Genomic DNA, 6,385 nt, shown 5'->3' with positions numbered 1-6,385 from the left:
AGATCGCCTTAATAGGCGACCTGTTTTTGCTATTTCGTCAAAGCCATTATCAAAATATTGAAAAAAAAAATAAAAAAATAAATATTTAAATGCAACAACAGGAAGAAAAAATGATTTTGAAAATCATAATATTCAAATGTGAAAAAATCTTTGTCGCGTTTTTATTATGTTATATTTAAGGAACTCTGGCACTTTTCTAAAAAGTTGCACAAACTGCTTTTGAAGATAAACAAAACATAAGTTTTACTTAAAAATTTTTGTGAATAATTTTCTGTGAGAATCGTTGTCATCCATAAGAAAAATCACCACACACAAACGCCGCCATAACTACTGTTTTCAAGCACTCAAAAAAGCATTGTCATTTAAAAACAGAACTAAAAAAACACAAGATTTTTACTATTTATAAATTCTCTCACTCTAAGAAACACTATTTTTTATTTTAAAATAAATTTTTCTGGTTGAAGAAAATTAGGCAAGGGTATCAATTTTGTTAGTATGTTTTTTAAAGAATGAAAGATATTTTAGCGAAATTGAGACTATGGCCCAACTCTTATGCCAGACGCAGAAAATCTTGAAAGTTAGTTCTCTAACGAGAAATTAATTAAAAGATCTGGCTTACTTCAACCAGCAGTTCTTTTTTAAATGTAATTGAAAACACAAAATTAAAAACTTTATTTTTTTCTAAATCACTGCTAATGGTAAACAACAAAAATCAAACACACTCATAAACAAAGTAACACACAAGGAATCAAGACTGTCTTTTTTAGATGTAAATACATAACACACATATGTATATGTGAAAGATATATATATTAAAAATATATGTATTTGTATTCATGTATAGTTTCTGTTCTGGTCTTTAAAACAAAAAAACCCGTTTTTTTACGTACAACCAATTTCCTCAATCCCCCTCCTTCACTTGATTTTTCGACAAGTTTTGTTTGTTTCATCGATATTTTTGTACCAAAAAACACACGTTTTTATTATTTAAAATTATTTTTGTATTATAAAAAATATTTACGGAAATTCTCTTCTCCTTTGTTATATACAAAAAAATATATATGAAAAAAATTGTATTTTGTTTATCTCTTTGTTAATTAGCCATTCTTTTAGATGATATCTCAAATTATATTATGTAACGATTTGCAATTGTAACGAAAGTTTTAAGAAAGCATTTTTTTATTAATTAATTTATTTTTGTTAAGAAAAAAACTCTTTTACAAAAACTAAAAAAAAAATCAACAAAAAAGGATGTCAGAAAGAAAATCAATCGCCTAATTATTTAATATTTTATGTGTATATACTACATACTTATACATAGTAAACACAAACACACACACAAAATTTTATTACACTATATATACTATATTATATATATTTATATTAATTTATTTTACATAAATTATAAGTAAGATTTAACAAATTTTTAAACAAAAAACCAACAAAAACAAATGATGTTTTTATTTTTATTTTTTATACTCAACAACAAGAATTTATCTTTAAAGAAAAAGTGCGACCTTAATAGCAATCAAGGTCTATGTAACTATCACCTTATAGTAGTGTCTTAGCATGTGTTGTAGATTTCCAAAAAAAAAAAAATAATTTCTACGTTCAAAATAATCTTTTTACGTTTTTCACCCAATTGAAATAAAAACATACACAACTGTGACAAAATATGTAAGAATTTTGATCCAATCTGAATTTTACTATAAAAATATTCCAAGTACCAGCTCTATTCATAATTTATAATGAAGTTAACCCCCTGTTTTTGTAACTATTTTTTGTTCGTTCGTCTATATTCGTAATAATTTAGGCATCCATAGCTCAGCCCCTAGATGACATACAGACCTAATTCTTCGTAGACACGTTCTATATATAGTTAAGAATTCCTGAATCAAAAATCAGCGCTTCAAATTTGCGCTAAGGCGAGTAAATCAATCTACAAAATTTGACAATTCGTGTGAGAACAATAATTTTTTTTACAAAAACAGGGGGTAAGTTAGTTTACAAAAACATGGAAATGCCTTTAGTTTGGGAACTTAAGAACTGTAAACAAACTCAGAAAAATCGTTGGAGACTATTATAATCATATATATAACAATTGTTCCACAAACATCCCAGAAGGGACAAGGGAGACCTCTCATATCAATGAGTACACCCCGTTTCATATTAGCTCAAAGATATGGGACATACAGTTTATCGCCGAGTCCGAAAGACGTGTCCTACGACACCACTTGTAAAGAAGTTTTACATGGCTGAAATACACAGGAAATATCGCCAACATTACTGAGGGGTAATTTGCCCGCAAGGCGGGTGTGCATATTATTAACTTGGAAAAATAGGGCACTCCATTTTCTTAATACCTTGCTCGAATTGCATGAACAGAATATTCTGAATGTGGAACAAAGTTTCTTCTACTTTCTTTTCAGGAAACAATTTTTTGTAGTGTTGCTTTGAAAGGACTACTACCAATCACCTGGAGCTGGTGTTGAATGGTATGTCCTTTCACAGTTATTAATTTCCCTTTTTTATTCATATTTTAATTGGAGTTTTGCTGATTTTCAGATTGAAGTCTGTAGTTTTCATATTTTTTTTACAAAAAAAAAAAAAATCCCTGCGAACACCGACCAAAGTTGTGGCTATACGATAGCCCGCTAATCTGAATAGGTTTGAAAATTTTTCTTTTTATACCCTCCACCATAATATGGTATATTAAGTTTGTCATTCCGTTTGTAACTCATCGAAATAATCATTTGCCCTATCCGTCCGTCTGTTGTAATCACCCTATCTTCCGAAGGAGTTGAGCTACAGGGCTGAAATTTCGTACACATGTGTTTTTGGTCTGAACTTAGATCAAGTTCGAAGATGGGCTATATCGGTCTACGGTTTGGTATAGTTTCCATATAACCGTACCACCCGGTTTCAGATATTTTGACGTTCTTAGCCACATTTTCAGACTGCATTAGCTATAATTTGACATTTAGGGTTCCCAGTGAGCAAGAAACTTCTCCAGCAAAAATTATGGACATAGGTTCACGGTTTGGTACAGCCCCCATATAGCGGTACCGCCCGATTTCCGGTATTTTGACGTTTTTAGGTACATGATCTGGTCGAATTAGCTATACTTTGGCATTTAGGGTTTTTAGTCATCAAGAAATTTCTCCACCATAAGTTATAGTCATAGGTCCACGGTTTGGTACGGCCCCCATATAGCGGTACCTTCACATATTTTGACGTTTTTAACTACATTTTCATACCGAATTAGCTATAATTTGACATTTAGGGTTTCCAATGACCAAGAAACTTCACCACCATAAATTATGGGCTTAGGTCCACGTTTTCCTGTAGCCCCCATAAAGCGGTACTGTCCGATTTCCGGTATTTTGAAGTTTTTAGCTACATGTTCCGGCCGAATTGCCTATAATTTGGCACTTAGGGTCAAGTGACTTCTCCAGCTAAAATTGTGTGCATAGGCACTTTCGCAACAGAAAGAAAACTAATAATTCCATATTAGCTCAGAGTATTTTATAGTGGAGGGTATAAAAAGTTCGGCCCGGTCGAACTTAAAGCTTTTTAACTTGTTATATTTTAAGGTCTCTTCGGCTGTGTTTGGATTAAAGATCCATTCTATATAGGTTTCGAGAGTGCTATAATATGCCAACATTCACAAGAAAAATCATAACGGTGTTGCCACATTTTCGGAAAATATCCCTGTTATAATAACAATTTACCAAAAAAGTGTTCAATATTGTGGCTCATCTGAATATGTTTGAATCAAATAAAATTGAAAAAAGGTATTAACCTATGCAAATTTTGCACAGTTTTTTTTTGCTTTATTTTACAAAAATAGAACATTCCGGTAAAGTTTGACACACTATTAGGTAACTGAGTTCAAATCTCAGCCTGGAAAAATTATAAAGAACATTCATATAAAATCAAGAAATATTCCGACAAACATTTTTTATAACCCTGCTTTAAATGACTTTTTGATTTCGTAAGACCCCTTCTGTGCTTCGAAAATTGTCTGAGAGCAAATACCAAGTATTGGGATCGATAAAATACAAAGGTCATTAAACATATTTGGTGTTTTGGCTCAAGTTTCATTATTTAACTATCCTGGCAGTATAATTTTAAGCATTATCATGCTCAGAACTTCACCACAGTTGACCACATATATCATAAATGCTCGAAAATTGGTCTGGAAGAATCCCTTTTCGGCAACAATTAGCGTATGAAAGGTAATTTTTCCAGATTGAGGTTTAAACCCACGTACCTAATAAAGTTGGTCAAACGTTATTGTAGGATTTACCGAAATATTCCATTTTACTAAATGAAAGCAAAAACTGGCCTACCTTTTTATACCCTCAGCATTTATGCTAACGAGGGTACATACACTTTCATACGGGCAAAATGTGCATCATCGAAATAATGGTTTTAGATCCCAAGTATGTTTGGACGAAATGTGTTTCAGACAATTTGGAGTCGATTTAGCAATGTCGGTCCGTCTGTCAGGCTGGCTGGTGCGCACGATAACTCTCGAACGATGAACCGATTTGGTCCAAAATTTGGCTTTCACAATATTTTGTCCAAACTTAGTTTAAGTTCGAAGATGGCTTATATCGGTCTACTCCTTCCAGTACCTCCCCCACAAAAGTTCGAAAATGTTCGGAAAATGTGTGCACAGGCAGAAACCGATTTGGTTCATACTTTGCACATCGGTTAATTTCTACTACACTTAGACGAGGTTTCGAAATGGACTCAATCGGTTCACTCCTTTGGGTACCTCCCACACAAAAATTTCTGTCGTTTCACTTGTTTTTATTGTGTGATTTTCACTTCTGGCAACGCAACTTCAATTGAGTTGTCATCCATAATCTACCCCTAAGTTTCATCAGGGGCAAGTCCAAACTTTCTGAGAAAATATCCTGAAAGGTTCAAAAAACCTCTGTGACGCCGTGTGTAGTTGTTTGAGGTCAAGATAACTCTCGAAAAGATCTGCCGGTTCGGTCCATAATTTGGCCTTCGTAATATTTTGTGAACATATAGTTTAAGTTCGAAGATAAGCCATATCGGTCCACTCCTTCAGGTACCTCCCCCACAAATGTTCCGAAAAATTGTGCGCACGATAAGTCTTGATGGGAGCGAGCGATTTGGTCCATACTTTACACATCCTAATGACTATGTTTGGACTATGTTTTTCCACCTGTTCTCGAATCACTTTGATATTTTTGAAGCAACTTGCATTCGCAGTCTCAATTACGACGGTAAAAATTTTTTCAGGGGCAAGTCCATACTTCTCGAGAAAACAGCCCGAAAACTGTAAAAAATCCCTATGGCACCATATGTAGTGGCTGGAGCGCATGACAACTCTCGAAGTTTTGAGCTTTTATCCTAGTCCATATTTTTGTCGGGAAGTTCATACGCCCAAAATTTTGAGAAAAAGTATTTGAATTCACACAGGCTGAGGGTATATCTCTGTCGGCAAAGCCGACTGATACTTTTTTACTTGTTTACATCGGTTGTAATGTGATTAAGGATTTTGAGATTCAGAGTGGATAGTTAAAAAATTCAAATTGTGGATGATAGAAAAGTATCACAAATACATATACAGCCCAATTATAGATGTTCACTTTGCACGAGATTTGTCACTTTCACTATCCCACCTTATTATAAAAGAAAAGTTAGAAGCTAAAATAAGATCGACAACATTAAATTTTTGATATTTAAATATAGTGCATAGGTTCGCAGAAGTTTTACACTGCCAATTTCCAATCGTTTGAAGAACTAATTGTTTTAAAAGAACTCAAAGTGAGCTTGTGAAAAAAATGGATTGACCTAGCTATCAGCTTAATTATAAATATTCACGTGCGGGAGATTTCTCACTTTCACTATCTCACCCTGTTATACACGAACAGGGCGGAAATTAAAATATTCAGCCCAATTATGAATGTCAACTCCCCGTGAGTTTTCTCTCGTTCACTTGAAACGACAGAAAGGCAAAACTCACGGTTAGTTGACATTCATAATCACCCTGATTAATACTGGGGTTATTCTGAATGAAAACTCCCGGTGAGTTTTCTCACTCCCTCCGTTTAGTTGAAACGACATGTGCCAGGAAGGTTGAGAAGATATACAAAGTAAAAAACCGCACATTACAGCGTACAGAATTCTTCTCATTAGACCAAATTATCCATCCAAGCGCAAATAAAATCGACACGAAGATTCATCTATCGAAAATTTGTGTAATTGAGCGCAACAATAAAGAATATTCAGCCCCGATAATAAATATCAATTCCCCGTGAGTTTTCTCACTCGCTCCTTTAAGTTGAAATGACCACTGCAGAATTAATTCTAAGCAGTTTTGGTCGACAATAAAATGTCTATC

Source organism: Musca autumnalis, unplaced genomic scaffold (assembly GCF_047663935.1).
Source record: "Musca autumnalis isolate F117 unplaced genomic scaffold, ASM4766393v1 scaffold_3, whole genome shotgun sequence".
NCBI lineage: Eukaryota > Metazoa > Arthropoda > Insecta > Diptera > Muscidae > Musca > Musca autumnalis.
The sequence above is the reverse complement of the archived record's forward strand: the minus strand, read 5'-3'. Positions refer to the sequence as shown.